At 46.2% G+C, this 20,745-nt stretch overlaps 1 protein-coding gene across 4 annotated transcripts in view; it reads right to left on the reverse strand.

Annotated features, from left to right (window-relative positions):
* The window catches only part of ADCY4 (adenylate cyclase 4), a 73,619-nt gene extending 54,002 nt beyond the window's left edge, over positions 1-19,617 (reverse strand). For 2 of the 4 annotated variants that reach the window (XM_083706576.1, XM_083706574.1), the window contains exon 1: positions 1-151. This exon is cut by the window's left edge and continues 296 nt beyond it. The gene's annotated coding sequence lies outside the window, so the exon portion shown is untranslated. Of the gene's footprint in view, positions 152-19,260 lie in introns of those variants that run through there. The other 2 variants (XM_083706577.1, XM_083706575.1) reach the window with 2 other exon arrangements.
* Positions 19,618-20,745: the final 1,128 nt, after the last annotated feature.

Here is a 20,745-nt window from a genome sequence, read left to right on the forward strand (position 1 = left end):
GAGGCTGGACACCAGCAGCTATGCACTGAATATGTTTGCTTCAAATATGTTTGCAGGGAGGTTTGAAGATGAAGCATCAAGGACTGGCTAGCCGGCACTTTCCTGTGTGTTTCCCCCTTGCTTTCCTTATCTGTAAAAAGTCTGATTGTGCTTCCTGAGTGTCGCAATCTGCGGGTGGGTGGGAGTCAATCACATAGCGACTATTCCAGGTTGTGCAATTAAAGCTGGCTGCAACAAACCCGCTTTCTTAAAAGACTGGACTTCTTGCAATAAGGAAAGAGAGGAGAAAATGCGCCGGCAAGCGTGGGATAGCACTTGCTTGATGCAACATCATCTAAGCAACATCCCGGTATGCCCCACGGAGAGCCTCCAGGTCCATAAATAGCAACACTCTAGAGGTCCCGGGCCCTAAGGAAGTCAGAATAACCTCAACTAGAGCCAGGGCCTTTTCAACACTGGCTCCAGCCTGGTGGAACGCTCTGCCTCATGTGACCCCAGGGCCCTGCAGGATCTGATTTCTTTCCGCAGGGCCTGTAAGACAGAGTTGTTCTGCCTGGCCTTTGGCTTGGAGCCAATTTGATTCCCTCCCCCTCTTTCTTTTTTCTTTTCCTTTCTCCTCCTGCGATGAGGCTACATTTTAATATTTTAATTTTGTTTTTAAGCTGTATTCATTCAACTTGTTTTTATTATTGCTTATTAGCCGCCCTGAGCCCGGCCTTGGCTGGGGTATAAATAAATATTATTATTATTATTATTATTATTATTATTATTATTATTATTAAGCTCCCCGCAAAAAAACCCAAAACAGACTGAATGTTTGTTAAAATAGCTGACATCATCTGATCTCCCAGCAAACAAATCAGGCTGAATGCTCAATAAACAGGTCAGCTGGAAGTGACCTACCTTTGGGGGAAAGTAGGGTAGCACAAGTGTGTGAAATACTTTTTAGTGGCACAACTTGGATTTACTCTTATGCAATGGAATCCCACCTCAATATGGCAACACCTTGGAAGCCCTTTGGGATTCACTATGGCCCATACAGGACCTTGATCCAAAGGAGCTCAGTTTTCTTGCCTTTGCCACTGTCAAATGGAGGCTTTTGTCATCTGGGGCCCCAAGGCTGAAGAACACTGCATTGCACAAGAGCACTTGATTTTGTTTTAATTTTCCATCTTCGGACCTCATAAAACCCGCAGCAGTAAACAGTCACAAGCCCTAGCCTTTTACTTTCTAAATGTTCCCTTCAAATTCTTAAAACATAGCAAGGGTTTTTTTCCCCCAATGCCTACTTTACACGTTCCTCCAACTCTTTACTGAAGACTTATAACAACACTTACTTCTTGCTCCTGAAGACATACACGTTTAGACCAGCATACCCTTAAACTGAACTTATGGTTTTATCATTTAAACTGCATTCCTCCGCCCCTTGTTTTAATGGGAAGAGCCATATTTAACTAAATAGTTCCACAAACCAATGCAACAAGTTCTGCTAGACTAGAGCAATTCTCCCTCCCTGCAATTGTCTCTGTGGGGTGGGAGAAATACACACACACACACACACACACACACACACACACCGCCCCAGAGCAGCACCTGTAGAGGAGAGGGGGAGAGGAGGAGAGATTTTTCCATCAGGCCAGCCGAAATTATTACGCTGACATTCTTCTCAGCACTACTTTATATTCCGCCTTATTTTTGTTTGGTTGTTTTATTGCATATTTTAATTGAGGATGCTTTAATTTTGAACAAAATCCAAGGCGGATCCTCATGGCTCTCTTCCCACTTGGTGAACCAGCTTCACCCTCTTATAAGTATCTCTTGTGCTGTTCTGACCCCAGATTCATCATTCAGGCTCCATGTGTAGGCGTTATTCACGAAGCAGGCTTATTAAACAGGGTTTATTACAATTCCCTGGCAGCAGGGGTTGGCCTAGGTTGGTGGGAGGGAATCTCAGGCCCAAATGTTGACTGCCAAAATGGCACCCTGCTCCCCGCCAAAGAAAAAGGGGTGAGGGAAGATCTACATCAGGAACACGTGGGGCAGGTGGAGATCACAATCAGCATCTGCTTCCCTGATGGATCTTGCCACCTGAGGCAGTCACCTCGCCTTGCCTCATGAGTGGGCTGGCTCTGACTGTGGCCGTTCAGATCTCTCTCTCTCTCTGGCCCTCGAGATTTTTGCCAGGCCATTCTCCCTTTCCAGGATACCCCCCTCTCCAGGCTACATTAGTCCTGCTCCACACCCTCCTTGAATGTTTGGGTCTGGCTGAAATGTGTCCTTGAACTGTGTTAACACCTCCCACTTTTCTGGACGACGGTTGGAGAGCCGTGAAGTCTGAGGTGCAGAGACCTCTGACTTTCGCATGTCTGGAATGCAGCTTCCTGTACACAGCTATTGCTCCACCCACTTTTGCCTCTGGCTCCACCCACCAATGGCCTACGGCCTCTGGAAGATCCTGCATGAGGTAACATGGTTCTCAGGCTGAGAAGGATTCTGCCCTAGACCAAGGGAAAGAAAGGAACAGGGACTGGTGCCCGCGAGCTACATTCACCGTGCCTGAAATAGAATGCAGGTGTGACTCACATCCCAAGGGCTTGGAGCAAACAAACATCCGTTAGAGCTTGCTGCATTGTCCCATATCAAAGACCAAGCAATTCCAACAAAACACTTAAAAGGGAGGCTGTATTGTCCGTAACGGCCATGTAACTCATGACGCAGTTGTCACACAGTGTCTCAGCTGTTCTTTTCCAATTCAGTACTTCAAAGAAATCAAGTGTTTGAATTGCACCCATTTACCCAACAGAAGCTTAGTCACAGAATCGACTGCGGAATTCCCATTGTTTACTCTCGGCTCAGAATTCTAGTCCTCTTGATCATTTCAGAGCCCCCTTTGGGAGCCGAGACGTCAAAAGCATCTGTTTCCTCCGCTTGCCTCTTTGCGACAAAGGAAAAACTGATACTGGATAGCAGAGCCTGTTTCAGCTGCTGAAACGGGTTTTGTAATGTATGTGTGTGCTTGCGACGATCCCACCAGGAAGCTGGTGAGGAGGAAGGGGGCCAGAAGAAAGGGAAAGTAGGCTGGAAACAGGAAAGCAAAATAATAATAATAAACCTTTGCATGAATCAGGCTGCTTATGAGACCAGAGGGAACCGGCAGCTTCCTGACAGCTTTAGAGCCACTAATGAGCTGTCCAGCTAATGTCATTTCACGCTTGTCATCCTGTCCCTCGCAGTCGCAAGACAGTTTCGTCCCATTTAGATGACCCATCAATTTCCCCAAACACAGGCCCCTCTCCATACACAACCAACAAACAGTCGTTTCACAGAAGAACCTTTAAGCTTTAAGGAATACTGCCACCTCTTTCACTCTGCAGGGCTCCAGTGTCCATAGCTAGGGAAATCTAGCACAGAGCCCCTTGGGAAGTGGCCATCCAACCTCAGCTTAACAAAGGATAGTCTACCAGTTTTGAGGCAGACTGTTCCACTCTCAAACAGCTGGCACCATCAGGAAGCTCTTCCCCATGTTAGAGCCTGTCTTTCTTCTATTCTGCTGTTTTCTTACACGGTTTACTGTGGCTCGCGTTATTTTTAATATTGTCTCCAGCCAGGCTTTCATATTTGATCATTTGTCTCTCTGTTCTTTCATTGCTTTCTAAAACTCCAGGTATAGCCATGATGGTCTTACAAAAGTAGTGGTGTAGGTTTGCAGGGTCAATCTGGATCATGGGTAGGCAAACTAAGGCCCGGGGGCCGGATCCGGCCCAATTGCCTTCTAAATCCAGCCCGCAGACGGTCCAGGAATCAGCGTGTTTTTACATGAGTAGAATGTGTGCTTTTATTTAAAATGCATCTCTGGGTTATTTGTGAAGCATAGGAATTCGTTCATATATTTTTTCCAAAATATAGTCTGGCCCCCCACAAGGTCTGAGGAACAGTGGACCGGCCCCCTGCTGAAAAAGTTTGCTGACCCCTTGTCTGGATGATGTCCTGACTCCCTTCTTGGGGCCCTGTTTCTGTGAGGGCAGAAGGTATGAGAGCATGGTCACCCAACTAGTGCTTTTCACTAGGCAATAGGTTGTGGCTGGCTAGTTAAGTGCCATAAGTTAGCACAGAGGTCTGCAACCTAAGGCCCATGGGCCGGTTCCAGCCCATGAGCTTCCTGGAACTGACCCACGGCTGTTCCATGGATCAGCATGTTTTTTTCCCGCAGCACCATTTTTTTCTCACAGCGGGGACCAACTTCTGGGTTGGAAGAGTGCCGGAAATAGTGCATGTGCACGCGCACGGATGCTCCTCACACGTACACTCTATTTCCGGCGCACTTCCAGGACAGAGGAGCGCCCATGTGCATGCGCACACACTATTTCCAGTGCTCTTACAACCTGGAGGTGTGCCAGAAATACTGGGCACACACACTCCGGCCCACCGAGAGATCTGCCAGGGAGTGGACCGGCCTGGCCTCAAAAAATGTTGCCGACCCCTGAGTTAGCATAACCAAAGGAGTTTCTCTGTGCCATAAAACAAACGGGTGGGCCTTCTCCCACACTGCCCAACCTCATGTGACGTGTAGATAGAAGAAAAATAGGCAGAGTGTGTGGAGAGCTGAGCTTAATTGTGATCATTTATGTTGGAAATGTAAAGAAAAGGAAGGTACTTTCTATCATATGTGGTGGACTTGCTCCAAGGTAGAAGACTTCTGGGGAAAAAATTATAATGAATTTAAAAAAAAATGATGAAATATACTTTTATGAAGTATATTGGAATAATATACTTGGAATAACAGGTTCCGAACTGCCCCCAAAAGATGCTAAAGTATTCTTGTATGCCACAACTGCTGCACGGATTTTACTAGCCAAAAAATGGAAAACACAAGAACTACCAACGGTAGAAGAATGGCAGATGAAGATGATGGAGTTTATGGAGCTGGCTGATCTCACCGGGAGAATCCGTGACCAGAAAGAAGAGGAACACCGAGAAGACTGGAAGAAATTTAAAGACTATTTGAGTAAATATTGTAATATTAAAGATACGTAATCACTAGAAAGAATCAATTTGGGATTAAATAAATAAATAAATAAGAAAATGTACGATAAGAAAAGTTAGGAAATAGGACTATAACTGTGATATGGTTTTATGAAATAATGATATTGGAAACTAATATACTAAGAAACTCAGATGGAAGAGATTTGAGGAAGTCAAGTAATATGTTGACACAGAGACATTATTGATCTGTGCTGCATTCAAAGCTGCAGCCAGTGGGAAAGCAAGATATTTTGGGGTGTTGATGCTATGAGCCCCTCCATCTTATGCTCAGGTTCTATATACGTATATCCTAAAGACCTCACAGTATCTGCTGACCTTCATTCCAAGGAAACTGAACCTGGGTGAGCACCTGGAAGCCATGGAGTCTCTCATTCCTCAGAGACTGGGGAGGTGTTGATAGTATAATACACTAGGTGCTGTGCCCCTGCTCACTCCCCTGGCCAACCCCCTTGCCAACTGCCTCCCTTATAGCTTGCTCAAGCCACCCTTTGGGCCTCCTCCCACCACACTCATATCAACCACTTCAGGCCAATGAAGCCATTTGGGCCCCCACAGCAGAGGGCTAGGAGAAGCAAAGCTGCTATGGTTCGCAGAGCCACCTGTTGGCAGCCACGCAAACTACTGCCGCGTGATTGCGCTCTTGAATTCTTATTATATGTGTCACTAGAAATATACCACCAAGCTTAGAGTCACATAAAAATCTCTAGTTAGGGATGAAAGGGACCCACAAATCATATGGTACAGGCCATTGCCGATGAAGAAAACCCAGCACTGCGGCATCCCTGATGAAGTGACCATCCAGTCTCTAATTTGAAAAAAAATGCATTTTAAAAGAAAAACTGCTGGTAAACAGACAGATTTTGTACTGAGCTATACCACTCAAGCCTGAACAAATCTCAGCCTCAGATCTGTCCTTAAATGGTTAGTCTCTGTTTCTTGCCTCCTCCCCCATCCAACCTGTTCTGAGCTCTGCCAACTCAGTTGGTAAGAGCACAGTGCTGATAACGCCAAGGTTGCAGGTTCGATTCCCTATATGGGACAGCTGCATATTTCTGCATCACAGGGGGTTGGACTAGATGATCCCGCAGGGTCCCTTCCAACTCTACAATTCTATGATTCTAAATCTAGAGGGCTCTGCCATTCAAATTCTAGATATATATTTTTCAAGAATCAATGCTAGTAATAGCAGAAATTCAACAAAGGAAACTTTTCTTAGCATCCTGATGACACGACCACAGTTACATCTCTCTACAGAGGTGGCACCAACAGGGAAGCTGATGGGATGTAATGGTTGGATTCAGTTACACTTTCACACTCTGTTGTGAGGCTAAAATGAGAACATATCTCGGTTTACGAACTTAATCCGTTCCAGAAGTCTGTTCTTAAACCAAAACCGTTCTTAAACTGAGGCAAGCTTTCCCTAATGAGGCCTCACACCACCAGTGCCCTTCCACCATTCAGATTCCGTTCTTAGACCGAGGTAAAGTTCTCAAACCAGGACACTACTTCCAGTTTTGCAGAGTTCGTAAACTGAATCATTCGTAAACAAGACTGTTCTTAAACCGAGGTACCACTGTAAGCTACTACAGTGGCAAGAATGTTACTTGTCCAAAAATGGAAAGAAGCAGAAGTCCCAGAAAAGGAAGAATGGATACAAAAATTTATGGAACATGCAGAAATGGTGAAACTTACCAGAAGAATAAGAAATCCAGATAACATTCTTTTTTTCTTTTTTAAAAAAGGAATGGAAATGGTTTATTGAATATCTACAGATAAATTAGAAACAGATGAAAACATTGGCACCTGCAGTTTTATAAGAGTATATATTTAAAGAAGATGAACATATGAGTAAATTAAGTTTATTTGGATATGCAGAAGATATTAAAAAATAAATTTAAGGAACTGCAGAAAGAGGGGGAGGGAAGTCAAGTTTTGAAACGTCGAAATGATTGTAAAATTAGTGAAAAGTATATAATTAGTGAAATGTATAAACTTGAAAACAATAAATAAATAAATAAATAAATATTCCCTGAAAACAAACAAACAAACAATAAAAAAGAAAGAAAGAAAGAAAGAAAGAAAGAAAGAAAGAAAGAAAGAAAGAAAGAAAGGCATTTTTAAAAGGGGGAGCTGTGGTTTTTTTGTCTTGGACATTCTTTGTAACTCTGAGAACTAAAAACCTGAAATTCTATTTAAAAAAACACAGCGGGACAAAATCAGCCCTTCCTATACAAACACGAGAATATGAGTTGGTTAAGGGTTGTAGTACAAGCAGGCTTCTCTCACCTTTGACCTTTACGGCAAACCGTACCTGGCACATTCCCCCTCTTCTGCAAGATAACGAAAGGTTATTGTGAGAGAGCCCAAGCCTCCTTTGCATCTGGTCAGCCTTGTTTGCATCTGATGATGCTGGAACTGGGGCTTAATAGGATATGATGACAAGCCAAGGTATGGAATCACCACAATTCCTAGCCAGCTCCTAGTGGCGGCGGCTGCTGGATTGGGACAGGTAGCTAGAAAGCCTTGGGAGGCCAACAGGAGGTGGAGCCTGAACGTGTGACAGGCAGAGCCAAAACCAACCACAGGTGCAGGACCAACTAATTCTATTTTTGTCCCCATCTTCCTCCCTGCTGAGTTGTACAAGGGGGAAACCTGAGACCAAGACTGTGTACATGAAGTACAGTGGTACCTCGGGTTACATGCATTTCAGGTTACATATGCTTCAGGTTACGGACTCAGCTAACCCAGAAATATTACCTCAGGTTAAGAACTTTGCTTCAGGATGAGAACAGAAATCGTGCAGTGGTGACGCGGCGGTAGCAGGGGGCCCCATTAGCTAAAGTGGTCTTCAGGTTAAGAACAATTTCAGGTTAAGAACAGACCTCCAGAACGAATTAAGTCCTTAACCCAAGGTACCACTGTAGTTTAAAGTGGATTTGATGCATCTCATATCTGCATCTTGCTTAGTTCATCCACACAATGTTGTCCTCATCAAATTGGTAGCTGGATTCCACGAAGCCTGGTATGGCAGGGGGGAAAACCCACTTAATCAGGCATAGGCAAACCCGACCCTCCAGATGTTTTTTGGGACTACAACTCCCATCATCCCTAGCTAACAGGACCAGTGGTCAGGGATGATGGGAATTGTAGTCTCAAAACAGCTGGAGGGCCAAGTTTGCCTATGCCTGACTTAAATGGACACACAGACAGGTAAACATTCCTGTGTGAATGCTCATAATAGGTTTCCAGAACTCAGGGAGGGTGAGTAAGTACAAATTCAGGAGAGGGCACAGCAACACAGAGGCATAATTCACACCATACATTTAAAGCACCATGATGTCACTTTAAGCAGACATGGCTTCCCCCAAAGAATTATGGGAGGTGCAGTTAGTTAAAGATGCTGAGAGTTGTTTGGAGACCTCCTATTCCCCTCCCAGAGCTACAATTTCTATAGGCTCCTGGGAAGAGGGATTGATTGTTAAGACCCCTTGTGAATTATTATTATTATTAATTACCTGCCCTTCATCCTAAGGTCACAGGGCAGATTTCAACAATTAAATACAGTTCAAAACAACATACAAGGCAAACATATACATAAGTATATAAACCACATGTCTGAAATGGTACAGGAGAGCATACCTGAAGCTATTTTGACTCTCCCAAATTGACCTCAAATATTTCTCTGTAAGGGGGAAGGAAATGGGAAAGCCTCCCAATTGCCTTTTGCTTACAAATCCTGTCTTAAGGGAGTGTTTGTTATGGATAGGGTGAGCCTGTGACCTGGATTCAGGAATTAAAGTATTTACCATCACAAAAGAATGGCCAGGCTGCCTAGGTAAAGCAATCAGTGACCATTATCAGGTATCCTGGCAAACAGGATTTCTGCTATAGACCACCTCATTCTGTGATGTATGTATGATGTTTCAGGGGGGTGGTCTTGGGCTACAGGGGAGGCAATTTCAAAAGTCTATATAAGGGCTTGCACACCATTGTTCTGGGTTCTCTCTTCCCTCCTGCGTGTGGGGAGTGGGGACCCTGTTGCAACAGTACTTCTCTATTGCAATAAAGATCAGGCTTACTAGCTGCTTTGCTTCTCAATATACTCTGATTGGCCTCTGCTATTTTCTCCTACCAATAGGGAACCTACTTAACGACTCTATATGGGCCTTTGGATACCCCATAAGGGAAAAGGAGCAGGTTTTTTTTCTTATAACAACAGAAAATGTCCTATTCTGGGCTGCCTCCACCCCAAGCCTCTAAAGGTACCTAGAGGGTTTGTAGGGAAAAAGATGGTTTTCCAGAGATTTGGGGCCTCAAGTAAGCCCTAATGTCAGCATCTTGAATTAGCAACCTGGAAAGGAATTGGCAAAGGGTATGGTGGCTCTGTGAGGGGAATGAGGGCCTCTTAACTCTCAGCACCCTTAACACACCACAGCCCCCAGAATGACTTGGGGGGAGCCATAAAGTGGTGTCACAACCAGTGTCGGATTTAGGTTTGATGAAACCCTAAGCTACTGAAGGTAATGGGGTTCTTTATATGTCCAGCTGTCCTTTGTCAACAACAAATTGTCGGGTTTTTGTGTTGAATATATGCTATATGGTAATTTATGGACCTAATAGGTATCTAAACCCATTTGCACATAACAAAATACAGTGGTACCTTGGGATGTGACAGTGCGTCTGCGCATGTGTGAGTTGCGTTTCGCCACTCCGCGCATGCGCGTCACGTCATTTTGACCGCCATTTTAACACGCTCCGTTACTTCTGGGTTGCTGCAGAGCGCAACTCGAAAATGCTTATCCTGAAGCGTATTTATCCCGAGGTATGACTGTACATTGGTACCTTGGGTGACATACGCTTCAGGTTACAGACTCCACTAACCCAGAAATATTACCTCAGGTTAAGAACTTTGCTTCAGATGAGAACAGAAATCATGCTCCAGCAGCGCAGCAGCAGCAGGAGGCCCCATTAGCTAAAGTGGTCTTCAGGTTAAGAACAGTTTCAGGTTAAGAACAAACCTCCAGAACGAATTAAGTTCTTAACCTGAGGTACCATTGTATGTATTTTATCAAAGTAATTTTTTTTTATCTTATATTTTGGAAATGTACGTCCAGGTTTTTTCCCCCTTTAAATTTTTTTGGGGGCCCCCAAGAGAGTGGGGCTGTAAGCTATAGCTTGTTTAGCTTATACGTAATATCTGGCACTGATGGCAACCCATCAAGCATTGCCCACTTGCATGGACTGGAAACATTGAGGCAGAATTCAGTGGAAAGTGGTCCTGTGTGGACAAACTTCCCCAAAACCCCACGTGGGGAAAATCAGATCTTTGTGACTCACATGTGCATTGACACTCTGGTGTGTGTACACAGCCTGAGGAGGAGGAAACTGACAGGCAGTGCTGGTTGTTGCGAGTAAAAAAGACAGGTAGGTGGGGGGGGCAGCGTCTACTGCTCCTTCCCTCCTGAGGAAAAAATTAATGATAATATTTAAGCTCACACCAAAGACGCTTGCATCCCACTCTCTTGCCCCCTTGTTTTCTGACCCCAGCCCCCTCTCCCTGCAGAAATTGCCTGAGATGAGAGAGGAAATTGTGATATTTCCTGCCCCTCCTTTTCCTTGCTGATTCACAACAGCAGCGGCAGGAGGGGGAGAAATCAACATCTCACCCTTTCTACAAGACTCTGATTTTAAATCAAAAAGTGACAAAGCCTAAACCTTCCGAGAAGAAAGATTACACCACCTGCCCTGGAATGTGTGCTCTTTGCATGCGTAGCTTCCGCTCACACTCGCACACCCTTCTCCATCTATCCAGGAAAACAAAAGGCATTCTCAGAGTTTAAGGGCACATTCCAGCCAGGCAAAAACATGCAAGGAGGGTGAGCAAAAGTGGGGCTGGGAGAGATGTGGGGTTGGCTAAGGAGGAGGGTCAAATCAAGAGGCCTGAGAGTCACACTTGGCCTCCAGGTCTGAGGTAGTTGCTGACCCTCCAAGTGTCCCTACTTTCCTGCGATAGTCCCAGATTTACAGAAGCTGTCCCAGTTTCTGGTTTGATCCCAGAAGGTTCCACTTTTCCTTAGGACATTTCTATTTTCATTGGAGAAATGTTGAAGGGTATGTAGTTATATGACACCCCCCCCCCATGCCATCTGAAGGTAGTCCTGTATAGGGTAGGGTTTTTAAAAATGTTTTATTATGTTAGAAGCTGCCCAAAGTGGCTGGTGCAACTCGGTCAGATGTGTGCAGTTCAAATAGTAAAATTTTTATTATTATGGAATAGGATGTCCCTATTTTCATCAGAGACATCTGGTTGTTCTTGTTACTTATTGCACTTTTTATTTAAAGTAACTCAAAAATAGTGCATACATTAAAACCAAGGTAAAACTAAAAGAGAGTAAAAGCTAAAAATGCATTTGTATTTGTAAAAACGCAAGGCTAATGCATCCCACCCACTGAAGGAGGCTACAAATAATTAAGAGCCAAGACCTGGTGAAATTTTTGCCTGGCCCCTAAAGTGATAGTGTCAGATGTGCTTCCTTGGGGAGTGTTCCATAAGCGAGGAGCCACCACTGAGAAGCCCTGTTCTTCTGTTGACACCCTCTGCGCCTCCTACCTTGGAGGGAACACAGTGAGAAGGGCCATCAGATGATAAATGCAGGGGCCGGGTTGGTTCCTCACCCACTGGAAAGCTCCCATGCTGCTCTCAGGTTTACATACTAAACAAGCGCTTTTTGAAAGCACAAAGTAGCAATCCTCCTAATGCAGACTGAAATCTTAGAAAGTACGATGCATTACGGCATCATTTTTTTTGTGGGCATGAGCCCACTTCCTCAGAGATATACGATGCAATCCCAATAGCCATTCATTCATGCATGTGTTAAAGCTAGGGTGGATCTAAACACAGGTGGGCAAAATGCTATAAATAAGTCAGAAATTAGATCGCTTTAACAAAAGGGGAAAAAAATCCCTATGGAAAATTGTGTTTTAGAATTTCCTGCTCTCTGGCGCCATCTGGTGTTGTGCATTCAAATCCCTTAATATAGTTAGTCCCTAGACTGTTTGCTTCCACAAATGCTTGTGCTGTTATCCAGGGCGGGGGAACATTTTTCAGCCCAAAGGCCATATCTTTTTACAAGAGCTGCATGCCAGCAGTTGGATGAGGCCAGAGACAAAAGCACACTGAGCAGCGAATGTAATTTTTCCTTTGCACGGTGGGTTAGCTTCCCCACGCACTCACGTATTCCTCTTGAGCCTCTATCCTAGGAAGCAAGAGGAATGAACTGGGCTCAAGGACACATTCCAGGCAGGCAGAAATATGCGAGAAGGGCTTAAATCAGGGGCTGTCAAAGTAGCGGCCTGAGGAGAGTTTGGAGGGCTGAAACAGAGGCCTGGAGAACTGCATTTAACCTGATATTCCCCCCCTTCTGCTTTGGTCTTCATGGTTCCAAAAAAACTCTTTGCTGCTGCTGCCGCTGCCAGTGATGGTTTATGGGGCCTGAGTGGGGACTAAAGATGTTTGAGGGCAGTATTTTGACATCTGACGGAGAATGCTCTTATGACCTAAACTGAGCAGGGAAGGAACTTAAGGGCTAAGATCCCAGCCCCTTTCCACCCCAACCCACCCACCTCACACAATTCCAGCCTCACCCTCCTCTCTCCTCTTCCGAACTCCCCCAATACTCAGCTCTCTTCACCTCTGCCAGCCTTCCCCGCCATTCCTATATATAAGTCAGCAGCACTCATCGCAGTCAATAAAGACGCCACGGTGCAGATGCCATTAGGCACTTGGCCGAGGCCCAGAAAACTCATTATTACTACACTGTTGACTCCGAGTCGTACCCAAGTGCTTCGGGGCCGCCAGAGCTGCTTGCTCTTGGACGGAGACCTGCGGAGAAACCAGCCGGCTTGGAGGCGACGGAGAAGGGGAACCGCAGAATAGCTATACTAAAAGGGCTGATGGGAAATTCGCTGCCCAGGGAATTCCGTAATGGAACAAGATGCTGCTTCGCCATCCCCCATCCTGGATCACCTTCCTTTTTTTAACCTGGAGGAGGAAACTGGTTTCACATCCCCAACCAGGCGTGAGCGAATCTGTCAATTGTGGGTTTCTCACTGTTTCTCATTTTCTTCCCAAATCTGAAGTTAAGTTCTCCATACAGTGGTACCTCAGGTTACAGATGCTTCAGGCTACAGACTCCGCTAACCCAGAAATAGTACCTAGGTTTAAGAACTTTGCTTCAGGATGAGAACAGAAATCATGCGCTGGCGGTGCGGGGGCAGCAGGAGGCCCCATTAGCTAAAGTGGTACCTCATGTTAAGAACAGTTGCAGGTTAAGAATGGACCTCAGGAACAAATTAAGTTCTTAACCCGAGGTACCACTGTATTTCCACAGCAACGTGGAGGGAAATGAAACTCGTGAAAATTCGCAAGCATTTGAATGTGAATCTCTCTTAAGTTACAGTGGTACCTTGAGTTACAAATGCTTCAGGTTACATACGCTTCAGGTTACAGACTCCGCTAACCCAGAAATAGTACCTTGGGTTAAGAACTTTGCTTCAGGATGAGAACAGAAATCGTGCTCTGGCGGCACGGTGGCAGCAGGAGGCCCCATTAGCTAAAGTGGTGCTTCAGGTTAAGAACAGACCTCCGGAATAAATTAAGAACTTAGCCAGAGGTATCACTGTACTTATTTCTGTATGCAGTCTTGGTCTTTCCTGTTATCCAGCTTCTCCTGTGGCCTGGGCCTGGGTGGTGGAGAGTGCGAGTCCTATGCAATCTTGCCTAAAGCATGTATTTTTTTCAAAGCAGTTGTGAAAAGCTTGTATCCCCAGGAAGGGGATTTTAAATAAAACTGTCGATATCATAATGTCAATGTACAAATCTACGGTGCAACTGCATTTGGAATATTGTTTACGGATCTGGTAACCTCCCCACGAATTGGATATTCTCAAGTTGGATCAAGAGCACAGAGCAACTTCTCAGCAAAGAAAGGTTGCCGCTTTTGGGACTTCTTTTGTTTTCTCTAAGTAAGAGGTGACACACTAGAAGTTTTCAAAATTATCCACGGCATGCAGAACGGGCATAGAGGATTCCTCCCACCCCCACCCTTCTCATAACTCTAGAACATGTACATCCTATGAATGTTGGAAAATTCAGGATAATAAAAGTACTTCTTCATGCAGCATATAGTCAGTGAAACTCACTGCCACAGGAGGCATGACTTTAAAAGACAATTGGGCAAATACTTGGAGGAGAAGGATATCAATGGCTACTAACCATCATGGCTATGCTCTACCTCTGTAGCTGAAGGCGTGAATGCCTCTGAATACCAGTTGCTGGAGAACACAGGAGGACAAAGTGGTCCCCACTTATAGGTTCCACAGAGTCATCAAGTTGGACCCTGTGAGAACAGGGACCATTGGCCTGATCCATCATGTTCCGTTTCCCCTAAAATAATGCATTTGGGGGTATGTCATTTTCACCAATACATGCATTACCCAACACATCACCCTACCGAGGATATTAAATGTTGCGTACATTACTTGGCCAGAAATAGATTTTGGCATTGCCAAAGGACGGCTGTGTTTCCGTTTTTGCATTGCATTGGGAAGTGCGGAGTACGCAGGTTCGATACGATACAATAATCTTTATTGTCATTGTCTCATACAGGACAACGAAATTGAAAAAAATCTACACCAGACATTCAAAAACCAACAAGCCTGCTATCCCAGCTATCCCAGCCTGGTTAACCCCCTAGAAACTCTGATACCCCATAATTAAATATAACATACTCCCATAGAGACAACCTTACACTGTGTTTAAAACCAAAATCACATTTGGATAGAAACTGTTTCTCAGGCGGCTAGTCCTAGTCTTTATAACCCTGTACCTTCTTCCAGAAGGCAGAAGCTGAAAGAGATCATTTCCGGGTTGCGCACTATCCTGCACTATCTCTGCTGCTTTCTTATGGCACCTGGAAGCATAGATTTGATCCAAGGTGGGAAGAGCGCACCCAATTATTCTCTCCACAGTCTTTACAACCCTGGACAGCATTGTTTTTTCCCTGACCATGCAGCTCCCAAACCACACACAGAGACCATAAGTTAATACACTCTCAACAGTCCAATGGTAAAATGCCATCAACAGGTCCTTTGAGAGATTATTTTTCCGGAGGATTCTCAGAAAATATAACCTATGCTCTCTTCATCAGATCTTTACTGTTTTCTCCCTAGGTTAGGTTCACCTTCAAATGTAGATGGGTTCAAATTCCTCCTCCCTCCCTACCCCAAAGACACAGGCATACCGATGCAAAGTCCTTTCACCTTTTAGAGGTGCCCACTGATAAGGCCAGGTTCCAGAACAAACCAGTAAACTGGATCGACTGGTTGAACCAGGCAATCCCACCCTAAGGTCAATCACTCATAGCCCAAGAGATAATTATCGGAACTAAATTTGAACACTGTAAGTGCCAATGCGGGCTGAGGACGCAGAAAAGTAGAACGGAACAGGTTATTGTTATTGAGGTCTATGAACCAATTCCTGCAATATCTGATCTGTAGCCTACATGGAGCAAGATCCGGTGAACAGCCTATACCAGCAGTGGGGAACCATTTTCCGCCTGAGGGCAATATTCCTATCTAGGAAGATTTCCCAGGGCCACATGCCAGTGGTAGGCGGGGCCAGAAGCAAAAGTAGGCTGAGAAGCAAATGTAAACGTTACTTTTGTACAGCAGGCTAGTTTCTACACCTAGTCTCACACCCCTTTTTATCCTCCATGCAAACAAGCGAGCGGCATTATCAGAATCCAATGACACATTCCAGCTAGGGGGGAAATGAGGCAGTTCTGAGGGCCAGATAGTCAGGCCTTGAGGGCCACATTCAGCCTCCATTCCTGAGGTTCTGCACTCTTGGCGTACACCCATATAGTAGGGTACAGAATAGATCTCATGATCCCATGCACTCCAAAATTTCTCAAATGACAATAGAGACAACCTATCCCATAATAATAATAATTGTATTATTTATACTCCACCCATCTGACTGGGTCACTCCAGCTACTCTGGGCGGCTTCCAACAGATATAAAAACAGAATAAAACATTAAACTTTCTATACAGGGCTGCCTTCAGATGTCTTCTAAAGGTTGCATAGATACTTGTCTCCTTGGCTTGAGGGTTGCATTACAGTGGTACCTCAGGTTACATACGCTTCAGGTTACATACACCTCAGGTTACAGACTCCGCTAACCCAGAAATAGTGCTTCAGGTTAAGAACTTTGCTTCAGGATGAGAACAGAAATCGTGCTCCGGCGGCGTGGCAGCAGCAGGAGGCCCCATTAGCTAAAGTGGTCTTCAGGTTAAGAACAGTTTCAGGTTAAGAACGGACCTCCAGAACGAATTAAGTACTTAACCCGAGGTACCACTGTACTCCATACCCTCCTGTATTTCTCTGGTGAAAATAGAGACATCCTAAGGAAAAGCGGGACATTCTTGGATGAAATCAGAAACTGGGATGGCTTCTGTAAATCGGGGAATGTCCCTGGAAAATAGGGACACTTGGCATGGCATGGGGGGCCAGGGGGGCTGTGGACCCAGGTGCAAAATTATGAGTCGTCCCCCCCCCCAGGCACCAGTTTATGTGGAGACCACCCGCCCCACCCAGTCACAAATGTCACAAGGCACTGTAAAAAACAACAATTACAATGAAAACAGCTAAGGAACAGGGACAAAACTAACAAGCCCACATTGGCTTGCATGCTCGTGGCTCCCATAGCCTTTTAAATTGGAAAACCCAAACCCTGAGCCTTGAATTTTCATTTGCATGGACAGGCGGAGTCCCCGGATCCCGCGCGGTCCCCCCGTCATGTAGAATAACGACTCAAGACAACGTGCTATGGGATTAACAACTTTATTAAATTCCAAATGTGAGTAGACCTTGGCTCAGGCATTGGGCGTTCTCCCTCCCCAGTCCCTAGCCGGGGACCTAGGGAGCATCAGGGTTATCCAGTGGGGGGGGGATGGGCCGGCTCTGGGCCGCTGCAGGGGAGAGCAATGACGACCTTTCGGCGTACGGTCAAAGCCTCCCTTCAGAAACCCCTTTAATGGGGAACCCTGGTATCGCCGCCGCAAAGAGGAAGATGGACTAAAGGATTCCGCCCAAGGCCTGATACCGCCAAAGCTGTGACATTTTGCTACGGGAAAGGCGAAACCTGCCAATGCAGGGAAATTCCTTTCCAGCCAATCCTGACAAGACAGAAGTACTGTTTCTGGGGGACAGGAGGCGGGCTGGTGTGGAGGATTCCCTGGTCCTGAATGGGGTAACTGTGCCCCTGAAGGACCAGGTGTGCAGCCTGGGAGTCATTTTGGACTCACAGCTGTCCATGGAGGCACAGGTCAAATCTGTGTCCAAGGCAGCTGTTTACCAGCTAGACTGGTGACTGGGAGCGGCCGCTGAGACCATATAACACCGGTCTTGAAAGACCTGCATTGGCTCCCAGTATGTTTCCGAGCACAATTCAAAGTTTTGGTGCTGACCTTTAAAGCCCTAAACGGCCTCGGTCCAGTATACCTGAAGGAGCGTCTCCACCCCCATCATTCTGCCCGGACGCTGAGGTCCAGCGCCGAGGGCCTTCTGGCGGTTCCCTCATTGCGAGAAGCAAAGCTACAGGGAACCAGGCAGAGGGCCTTCTCGGTAGTGGCGCCCACCCTGTGGAACGCCCTTCCAGCAGATGTCAAAGCGATAAACAACTACCTGACATTCAGAAGACATCTTAAGGCAGCCCTGTTCAGGGAAGTTTTTAACATGTGATATTTTACTGTATTTTTGGTTTTTATGGAAGCTGCCCAGAGTAGCTGGGGAGGCCCAGCCAGATGGGCGGGGTATAAATAATAAATTATTATTATTATTATTATTATTATTATTATTATTATTATTATTATTATTAATATTATTATTATTATTCCAGCCCTTTAACAGCGACCTTAACATAGCAGCGCCCGCATACCTGTGAAGAAAAGTTAACCTGCAAAATAAGACATTAACTGAGGGTGGGTAGGGTGGGAGAAGCTCTGGAGCCAAGTGAGGATTCCCAGGTAAGATCCTCCCTCTATTGTGTGGGCAGGTAATCCCTCCCCTACCTGGCCTGGTCTCCTTGGCAACGCTTCCCCCAGGTGGGATTGGACAACTGACTGAGGTAGGTGGAGACCTCCAGGTATCCCACCTGAGGGAAGGCAAAGCCAAGCCTATGCTGTTGGAGCCGCTCCAGATCTAGGGGCTGCGCGCGTCTACTCAAAGGGCGCCCCCCCCCCCCCGTTTTAAGCGGGGAGCGGTCATTGTGTAGATGAGGAACAGCTAATCCGTGGTCCTCCAAGTGCGCCTGGACTCCAGCTTCCCTCATCCCAGACCTTTGGCCGTGCTGGCTGGGGATGGTGGGAGTTCAGCAATATCTGGAGGGCCACAGGTCCCCCACTCCATGAAGCAAGGCCAGGCAACAGCCCCTCCGCCAGCTCATAATTTGGGAGCCTTCAGGGCATCGCTGTGCTATGCTAAAAAGACATCACCGCCTTAGGCTGGAAGCATTGCAGAAGTATATTGGCAGGGTAAGGGTTTGGCCTCATTTTGCAACCTGCATTGGATTCAGCCAGCTCAAAATGCAGAATACCAATTAGAAGCACAGCGAAGGTGAAACAGCTGCTCTTCGCCTTCCTGCATCATCTCCCTAGCCCAGACAGCTTCCCAGAATCCCTTGCCTACGGCGAGATTGTTGGCAGAGTCAAATAAGAGAATTTCTGCCAAATTCGCAGGCTTCTTCTAGGTCTGTACAGTGGTACCTCGGGTTAAGTACTTAATTCGTTCCGGAGGTCCGTACTTAATCTGAAACTGTTCTTAACCTGAAGCACCACTTTAGCTAATGGGGCCTCCTGCTGCCACCGCGCCGCTGAAGCACGATTTCTGTTCTCATCCTGAAGCAAAGTTCTTAACCTGAAGCACTATTTCTGGGTTAGCGGAGTAACCTGAAGCGTATGTAACCTGAAGCGTATGTAACCCGAGATACCACTGTATTCTCTCTTGCCCATGCAGGCATTTCCAGGATGCCCCAAGCGCGGAGGGGACATGATGGTAAGCTGAAGAGAGAAGACACCCTTTCCCCTTATATGAGTTTTCACTCAGGGCATGTCCCCCACCCTAGTGCCCCAAAGACCACCAAACGACAGCCTCTTACCTCCTCTTCTCCTGCTTTTTGTATTCCCACTAGGGCTTTAGTCCAGAAGACGCCTGCCTTCTCCAGCTGCTCAGTTCAGCCACATTCTCCCTCTCGAATTCCTTTCCTCTTTGATTCCGCTGTAACCCTCACTAGACAACACAAACGCGGCATGTTTGGGTGAGGGAGGAGTAGGAAACAGAGCCAGGCTCCCCTTCATGTCCTTGCCCTGGTTCTATGAAGGGGGCCTTGAGGTGAGGAGAGCTTGTTTGGCAAGTTCCACCCACGGAGGAGAGGGGCTGGAGGATTCCTGCAGAGAGAAACCACCACATGAGATTGGGTGACTTGGCTCCAGGGCAAGGTCAGAGAGCAACGGATATAGCAAACTTGCAGAAGCTCCGCAGGCTCAGACCTGATCAGTGCCTGAGTGGGAGATCAGCAAACACAACCTGGATTTCTGCTGTGGAATGGTGAGAGAGAGAAATAAACTCTGGAAGACATGGGGACATCATACCAAGCCATGTCCAGAGAACCACCGTGCCTCCACAAATTCCTACTGCACCTTCTCTGACATTAGAAAGCTGACATTACAGTGGTACCTTGGTTCTCAAATGCCTTGGTACTCAAACCACTTGGAACCCAAACACTGCAAACTTTTTTCGGAAGTTGAACATGCTCCATTTTGAGTGCCACACTTCCGTTTTGAGGGCCACACTTCTGTTTTGAGTGTTACACTGCCAGTTTTTGCTATTTATTTTGCATTTTTGTTTTTGAGACTCTTTGTTTTGTTTTTGTGGCTGTGTGGAACCCAGTTCATCTATTGATTGATTGATTGATTGATTGATTGATTGATTGTGTGACTGCAGTACATTGTTTATTGCTTTCATTTTATGGATCAGTGATCTCATTAGATAGTAACATTCATGTTAAATTGCTGTTTGGGGGGTTGTTTTTAAAAGTCTGGAACGGATTAATCCATTTTGCATTACTTTCTTTGGGAAAGCATGCCTTGGTTTTGGAACGCTTTGGTTTTGGAATGGATTTCCGCAATGGATAAAGTTTGAGAACCAAGGTACCACTGTATCCACCAAGTGAGATGATTGGTTCATCTAGCTCAACATTGTCTAAAGGAGGGGCAGTCAACCATGGTGCCCTCCAGACAGTGGCGTAGCGTGGGTTGTCAGCACCCGGGGCAAGGCAAGTAATTTGCACCCCCTAACCCGTGGATTTGCGCACCCTAACCCTAACCCCCAGATGTTGTGCCCGGTGCGGCTGGGCCCCCCTGCACCCCCCATGCTACGCCACTGCCTCCAGATGTTGTTGGACTCCAACTCCCATCAGCCCTAGTCAACATGGCCAATGGGCAGATGGAATTATGGGAACTGTAGTCCAGCAGCAACTTGGAGGGCCATAGGCTTTTCTCTCCCTGGCTGTGGGGCTGGCCCTTTCATTAGGCAAGCTGAGGCAATTGCCTCAGGCAGCAACTGCAGAGCTGTGGCCAATTTG

The sequence above is a fragment of the Podarcis gaigeae genome, assembly GCF_964106915.1.
Source record: "Podarcis gaigeae genome assembly, chromosome: 13".
NCBI classification, from domain to species: domain Eukaryota; kingdom Metazoa; phylum Chordata; class Lepidosauria; order Squamata; family Lacertidae; genus Podarcis; species Podarcis gaigeae.